Source organism: Diadema antillarum, unplaced genomic scaffold (assembly GCF_040938485.1).
Source record: "Diadema antillarum isolate AM-2024a unplaced genomic scaffold, OU_Dant_1.0 seq00000550_RagTag, whole genome shotgun sequence".
Classification (NCBI taxonomy): domain Eukaryota; kingdom Metazoa; phylum Echinodermata; class Echinoidea; order Diadematoida; family Diadematidae; genus Diadema; species Diadema antillarum.
Window position 1 is genome coordinate 4,273,157 of NW_027271495.1, and position 8,213 is coordinate 4,281,369.

Genomic DNA, 8,213 nt, shown 5'->3' on the forward strand with positions numbered 1-8,213 from the left:
CTAAATTACGTAACTCTTCTAACTGAAAGTACTCAATGAAATCATGCCATAAAGATTTAACTTTTTCACAGTTCCAAAATAAATGCGAGTAAGTTTCAGAGCTTTTTCCACAAAAGGAACATAAATTATCAGCCACAAAACCAAATTTTAGGAGCTGTTCCTTAGTACAAATCGCCCCGTGTAATAACTTATATTGAAATTCTCTTAAGTCTCCAATTAGAGTTGAACTTCTGGGCCTTATAAAAATATCTCTCATACTTTTATCAGCGAAAACAAATTTTTGGTGTCCATCTCTAATTTCTAAACAATAAGACTGCTTTAAAAGAGACACGAAATGTGAATAAATCTTCCTGGATTGTATCTTTTTTAAATCTGTAATTTGGCCAAAAAACTTTAAAGGTATATTAAAATCACTGACATCTACTTCATACCAATTGCATAAAATTCCATCATATTTCCCACTTTTCAAAATGGACTCACAAAAACTCCATACATAAGCAATATTTTCACTTTGTAAACCTAAACTTTGAAAATAACTAATTGGTCTTATGGATTGTTTATCAAATAATTGTTCTAAGTGATAAACCTTCCGCTCATATAAATCTGCATTAAATATCATTTTCCCTCTCAATAAAAAATCTTTATTATTAAATATAATTGGATTAATTTTCCCTTCTTCAAAACTTCTGCAGTTATATAAATCTTCCCAGGCAGCTAACATTTCTAAATAAAACGATGGTGCCTTAAGTGAAAGTTTTTTAGTCTCATAATTGCAAAGAAACAAAATTCTACCTCCTACAGCTTTAAAACTGTGATCAAAGTATACTTTCCAACTCATATTTCGTTCTCCATACAAAAGTCTTTTTACCCACATCACTCTCTGAGTTTTCACAAACAATTCAAAATTCATCATTCTCAATCCACCATCCTTGTAATCCTGATACATAATGGCTCGTTTGACGCGATCCTTGCCCTTCCACACAAAATCAAAGCAACTTTTTTGAATTTCATCAAATAACCATTTTGGAACAACAGAGGATGACGCCACATAAATCAATTTAGATAAAGCATAAGTTTTAAGTAAGTGAATTTTCCCCATGATGGTGAGATCTCTTTGCTTCCACCAACCTAAAAGTCTTTTAATTTTACTTAATATTTCTTTATAATTAACTTCCTCCATTCTCTTCCTTTCTAAAGCAAATGTAATCCCTAAAATCTTAATTTCTGTAACTATACTTCCAAACTGAAATTGTGCTACATTCTCTTCATCCTTACCAATAATCAAAACCTTCGTTTTATCCATATTAACCCTTAAACCACTGACTTCCGAAAAAATCTGAAATAAGTTTTGTAGTAACCTAACTGACTCTTTATCTCTTATAAAAATTGTCATATCATCGGCATACAGTATCTGCTTTACTTCAAAATCACCAAGATCAATCCCTCTCAAAGTAGTCTCATTTCTCAAAGCATGTGCCAAAATTTCAATAACTACTAAAAATAAATAAGGTGATAATGGGTCACCCTGACGCACACCCCGTTCTATTCTAAAATAACCGGTTGAAAACCCCTCATTCATTACACAGCTGCTAATATCAGTATAACATGTCTTTATCCAAGAACAAAAAGAAGGGCCAAATCCAAAATTTTTCAAAACGGTTAATAAAAACGAATGAGATACCGAGTCAAAGGCCTTCTCAAAATCAACAGCTATTAAATAACAACCTATATTATATGACAGACAGTGAAAAATCATATCATCTATTAATCGAATTGCTTCCCCAATATTTCTGTTTTCCATGTATCCCACTTGATCCATGTGTATTATCTCACTCAAAACTTGTTTCATTCTCTTCGCCAAAACCTTTGAAAGAATTTTATAATCCACATTCAAAAGTGTAATCGGTCTATAATTCTTAATATAAAGAGGATCTTTACCATCTTTTTCTATTAATGTAATGGTCCCTTGCTTCTGTGATACTGATAAATTACCCCTATCATACGCTTCATTCAATACTTCAACTAAATGCCTGCCTAAATATGGCCAAAAAATGATATAAAATTCCACCGAAAGCCCATCATTACCTGGAGCTTTATTATTTTTCATTTCTTTTAAAACTTCATAACATTCATCTATAGTAATCTTTCCTTCACAAAATTGTTGACTTTCCTCACTTAACTTTGGAATACTTTTAAAAAACAAACTTTCATTTAAAACCTCTTTTACTGCACCCCTCTTCTTTGAATATAATGTTTCATAAAAATTTCGAATTAACTTCAAAATTTCATTTCTATCTTTTATAACAGAATTATCTTCACTATATAATTCATATATTATAGTTTTCTTTTTATTTGATTTTAATAATTGTTCAAAATATTCTTTATTTCTTTCCCCGTTCTCATACCAGGCTGCTCGTGATCTAACTTTAAGTCCTTCCAATGATCTATCATATAATTCACTCAACATTTTTTTCTTTTCAACATATTGTGTATTTATTTCTAAAGAAGCAGCAGCAGTTAATAAATCTTGCTCTAAAATTTTTAATTCCTTTTCTAACTTTTCAATATTCATTCGCCTTTCCTTTTCTTTTCCTTTCGAATATTTTCTTGCATATTCACTCATCTTCATTTTTAAAAAATCCCAAAAAACTAATTTATCATTAAATGCATCTTCCCACGTTTTCATAATACTTTCTATTTCCGTTATCATTCCTTCTACAAATTCTTTATCATTACACAAACTGTTATTAAATTTCCAATACGATTTACCCCTACAGTTATAACTTTCCGGAACAAATTGTAATTCTAATCTAATACCGGAATGATCAGGAGTAACAGATGTCATAATTTCACAATTTCTTACTAATCGCACCATGTGGTCTGATATGAACCAATAATCTAAACGAGTTTGTACTAAAGGGTTTAACTGTTTGAAAGTAAATTGCTTACCGTCCGGGTTTCTTTTCCTCCATATATCTAATAAACTATATTTCTTAAGAAAAAAATTCAAATTCTCTATAAATTTACTCTTTGAAGGTGTTTTAGGCCCTATATAATCCAAAGTTTCATTCAAAATTGCATTAAAATCTCCTCCTAGAATAAGAGAACATTCACAAGGACAGAAATCTGATATAAGTGCATCTATTTTTCCCAGAAATTCGGTTTGTTCCCATGTTTTATCTCTTGTTGGAAAGTAAACATTACCTAATAACAACTGAGAGTCAAAAATGTTTCCTTTTAAAAAAATATAACGACCCATATCATCAACTTTTATTTGATCAACTTTGATATTACCACCAGAAGCTATTAAAATTAGAACACCTCTGCTGTGACTTGAGCCGTGACTAAAAAACATTTCACCTCCCCAATCTCGTTTCCACAAATCTTCGATATCGGGTGAACTATACGTTTCTTGTAACAATACGACATCCCCTCCTTTACTTTTAGCCCATTCAAAAATTCTGTTTCTTTTTTTCCTGTTCCGTAAACCTCTAACATTTACAGAAATTAAAGTTAAACCCGCCATTTTAAACAAATAATTATTCCCAAATGTTGTGACCTTATTGCCCAAACACCATACAATCTCCTTTGAAAATCTTGTAACATCATTAACTTTGATACCGGGCACCTCCACTTACAATCAATACGGGGCTTGTTTTTATCCAAACAAACTGCCGATTTAATACATGCTTCTGAATGCGAGCAGAAACAACCACAACAACACCCCATACAACGTATCAGACATCGAACCACACCAAAGCCCTTAACCTTACAATCCCTGGCATATACCCTAACATACCCCCATCCCTCCCTCCTATTACAGCCTAAATTATCCCAATCTCTAATTCGGTGACAGAAGCCTAATACCCATGTACAACATATACCTACCCAGTACACAACTTCAAACATTACAGAAATAAACCTCCAAACCAAAACAACTAACCAACTTTCCATAACGCAAGGAGATGATTGAAAGCGGCCCTCCACCATGCATCTCCGTACAGCAAATGAGTTTCTGCAAAATCTGTATACTTTACCCCCAACATAACCTTTAAAAAAAAAAAAATTCCTGCGTAACATGCATGCACTGATTTGACCCGGGTGGATGATAATGACTTCCTATATTAACTGCCAACAGATTATTCAAGTCATGCATAATGAATATGAAACCTGCCGAACCAAGAATCCGTACCGGGTACATTTTGGGTGTGGTGCAACACACTACCAAAACCCAGATCAATGGGCAACAAACGTTGTGTGAAATTAGTGTCACACTTAAGCACCACCCCCAGAGCCTGAAAATTTACATTCATGATATGCATAATATCTGCAAGAAACTGATTCAGTCCAGTTTAGAACTACAGGACTGTCTGTTTAAACATTCAACCCGTCATGCACAACTGCCAAGAAATTATTTTCTCCCTTTTGTTGAATATAAATAAAAGTATGCAATTTAGATTCCTCAAATTGAGACGGAACTTCCATCTGCGGTGCTATAGGTGAACTGAAAGTCCATAAGAATTTGACGTAAAAAAAAGAGAGAGAAAAAAAAAAACAACCCATTAACCTTTAAAGGGTGTGTACAGTCCCGGTCGGGGCGAGAATTCAGCCTTTAGCGTTTCGCGAGACATCCAGAACCACCCTATGAGACTCCAAAGAGCATGCAATTCCAAGGGGTACCAAAAGCCTAACCGACGAGAAACGGCCTCGAGATGGCTGAGATATCCAAAAACAGGTTGAAACAAAGAGATCCCAATAAAGGTGGGGCATGTCGCCTTTTATTATTATCACTTTTGGGGGTATCTCAGCCACCCGAAAACCAACTCCCATCAAAAAAACGTTGAAACCCTCTCAAAACCACACGCCCTCCCACACCCCACAAGAGGCCTCCCATTATCTCACGTAGTAATGTTCAAAACATGAAACCCCACCCCAACCACCACTGTACACAGTCCCTTTAAGTAATAAGTGTCTAAGCATCTTTCACCACATCCTCAATTGTACAATGTAGTTTGCATACAAAATGCATAACCATGAACACATCTGAGCTATAAACTACAATATGGTAATGCCTGAACAATTGCCCACATTCTGGCGCCAGAAGTTAGCCCTTCCGTGAACATGCCATGTACTGAGCTGCTTTACACCAGCTGCACAGCAGAAAAGACTTTCGCCGCGTCCTCAACTGTACAATGTAGTTTGCATACAAAATACCTCACCATGTAACACATCTGAGCTAACTGCAAGATGGTAATGCCTGAACACTAGAACTCACATTCTGGCGCCAGAATTTAGCTGCAGACTGCAATTATAGTAATGCATGAATGCACTGCCCACATTGCATCTCTGTGAAGTACACACACACACACACACACACACACACACACACACACACACACACACACACACACTCACACACACGCACACGTACACACTCAATATTATGCGTGAACATACATTGTACAAACACATAAATAGATAGATAATGATGCGTGCAATTATAGGTATACAAGGTAAATGTTCTGAACCTCTGACACAAAAGCTATGCAACATTAAGCTGACAATGTTGACCTGTTATGGCAGTGAAATTACAACTTTTATATCTTTTGATAAGTTGTTTTTATTCAGTCTGATTTGGCGTGTGTAGAGATGTTACGTTTAAATAGAAGTCAAGCATGAACGGTAAGTGGGGTAAGTGTCGCACAAGTCGGTCAAAGAGGAAACAACTAAACCAACATCAAATACTGATAGGCCTATGTCGTTTCACCGTGTAAAGCAGGTATTGTCACATTAATGGGTCTGTTTAAAGTAGAGAAACATTTTTTTGACATAAATTTGTTGATTTGATCAATATACGTTCAACCTTTGTCGGTTTTGTGTAAGTTATATAGACCTACAGTTATCATATCCATGAAAGTGGGTGCACTGCGGTGATCACGGTGCTGTCAACAAGACTTTTGACGTTCAGTCTGTTCTAATCCCGTCAAGTACTTACATCCTTGGACAGGATCTTATTATTATTATTATTATTATCATTATTATTATTATTATTATTATTATTATTATTATTATTACTACTACTACTGCTACTACTACTACTACTACTAAAAATATACCACTACTATTTAACCTAATATGCCCCTCTTGACCCACAGGACGCCCATATGAATGGGAACGTTGCAATGCTAGGAAAATATTAATGGCAGTGTCCCCTGTATATGGTAGGGAATTGGAAACGCTGTTCAAAGAGGCTACCATGATATCAATCCTTGATAAAGAAGACTGTGGTAATATAAAGTTGAAAAAGATGATAGAACAGAAACTGTAAGCAACTGTTTCCCTATTTTTTCTACTATTGACACACACAAGTGTATTATAAACAAATCCTAATAATAAGGAAACATGTCATTTTAGCTGGTTCTGCCCTTTGCATCCCCTGAGGAGACACCGTTCACGAAATCTCCCAAAGGTCTGAACCATGAGTCAGATGGTCAAGAATTAGAAAGGATTTAGTATCCATACAAGAGTTGGTATGGCATTCCTTTTTATGACATCATTCATGCATAATTCTATTCGGAAAAAACAATGTTCTTATCAGATGAATGAAAGACAAGTGGACAACTTGTACTGCTGTGAATCATATTTTCTTTTTCTTTTTTGATGATGGAAATAAACTATTGAATGAATTGAATTTAATTGAATAATGTTCACGTGAAGAATGTTTTTAGCTGCACAAGTTAAAGTGTGTTGCAAAACTTACCGTGAAATTATTTGATCTGGGCTACTTGTACCTTATAAACCTTATTGGTAATACCAGTTTTCAGCCAATTCCTCTGTTTCCATATACGTGATGGCCAGATGTTCCATGCAATAAATATACAATATCCTTCCTTTTCCTAAATTGTTACCTATAAACAACAATGTATTTGTGTGGTTACTTGTAAAGTGTTTTCAACTTCTATCTAAATATTTTTATTTTTCATACTATTGATCCCTCCTCCATCCGGTAATCCCACTAGCCTTTACTTGCCTTTAATTCGGTATACGTGGTATATTTTATGGGGGGGGGGGGGTTCTGTATGGAGTGTGCATGAGCCTTGCATCCGGTTTGGCATTATGATCCGTAAATTCAACAATTTCATTCATTACCACCGATGGATGATGTATAGGAATGTTGTTTTTGAAAACACATGCAATATGTCAGGCAGATCGTAAGTATGAGGACTCAAGTTCAACTTTTGGCCTCAGACCTACACTTTTTTCACTTCTAACAATTTTTAATCAAATTTCTGGATATCATAGATACTGTTTGTCTGCTTTATGGCCGAATGTGATTTTCATACATAATAATCGTTGTTATTTCCTCAATGCTTCTTGTTGGAGTTCGACAATAATGCAGGTGGCTCTTGCAAGATCGTGATTAACATCATCAACTTGACCAGTATTGACTGCACGATAATAAAGTGCAGAGCACATAGCTTTGCTGAACATTTACTTCGACCTTCAATACTTGTCTTCCCGAATATTACGTTGATCGAAAGTATTGTGAGGTAACAGACGTTGTGAAGTGACGTTAAAGAATTTTTCTTTATGGGAAATTGTAGACGTCTTTGGGCCGAATGCATAAAACGCTAGCAATTGCTTGTGCTAGCCCTTTACTCGAATCCGTATGCATAAAAACAAGCAATTGCTTGCAAGCAGAAGCTTTTGCTAGCAATCACAGGCTATTGCTTGCTGCCCGCAAGCAATTGCTTAGAGACCAAGTATTTGCTTAAAAACGTATGCATAAAACATACCATTTGCTAGTTCTTGCTAGCAATTGCTTACGATTTTCCAAGCTCTGTAAAATGAGCTTGAGCTTTTGCTTAACCGGAACGTTCCCTTTTAAGTATCATTTCATATTTATGAAAGATAGACCACACTTGTGAAGGAGTGGTATAAATCTACAAGAAATTACTCATAAGTAGTGTAAGAAACTTTTTCATTTCAACAACGGGAATGTCCAGTGGTTAGCACGCAAAATGTGATGAAAAACAGGTAGGATGTCTGACTTCGGTGGAGAGCGAGGAGACCTCTCTCCACGTGCCATCTGGCAGATCCGGGCTGCTGTAAGCTGCAGTGATGGAAATCAGCCAGTAATACGCGTGAGTGTGTATAGATGTGTGTGTATGTGTCTGTGTGTGCATTTCATAGCTCTTCTGCTATGTCAGGAA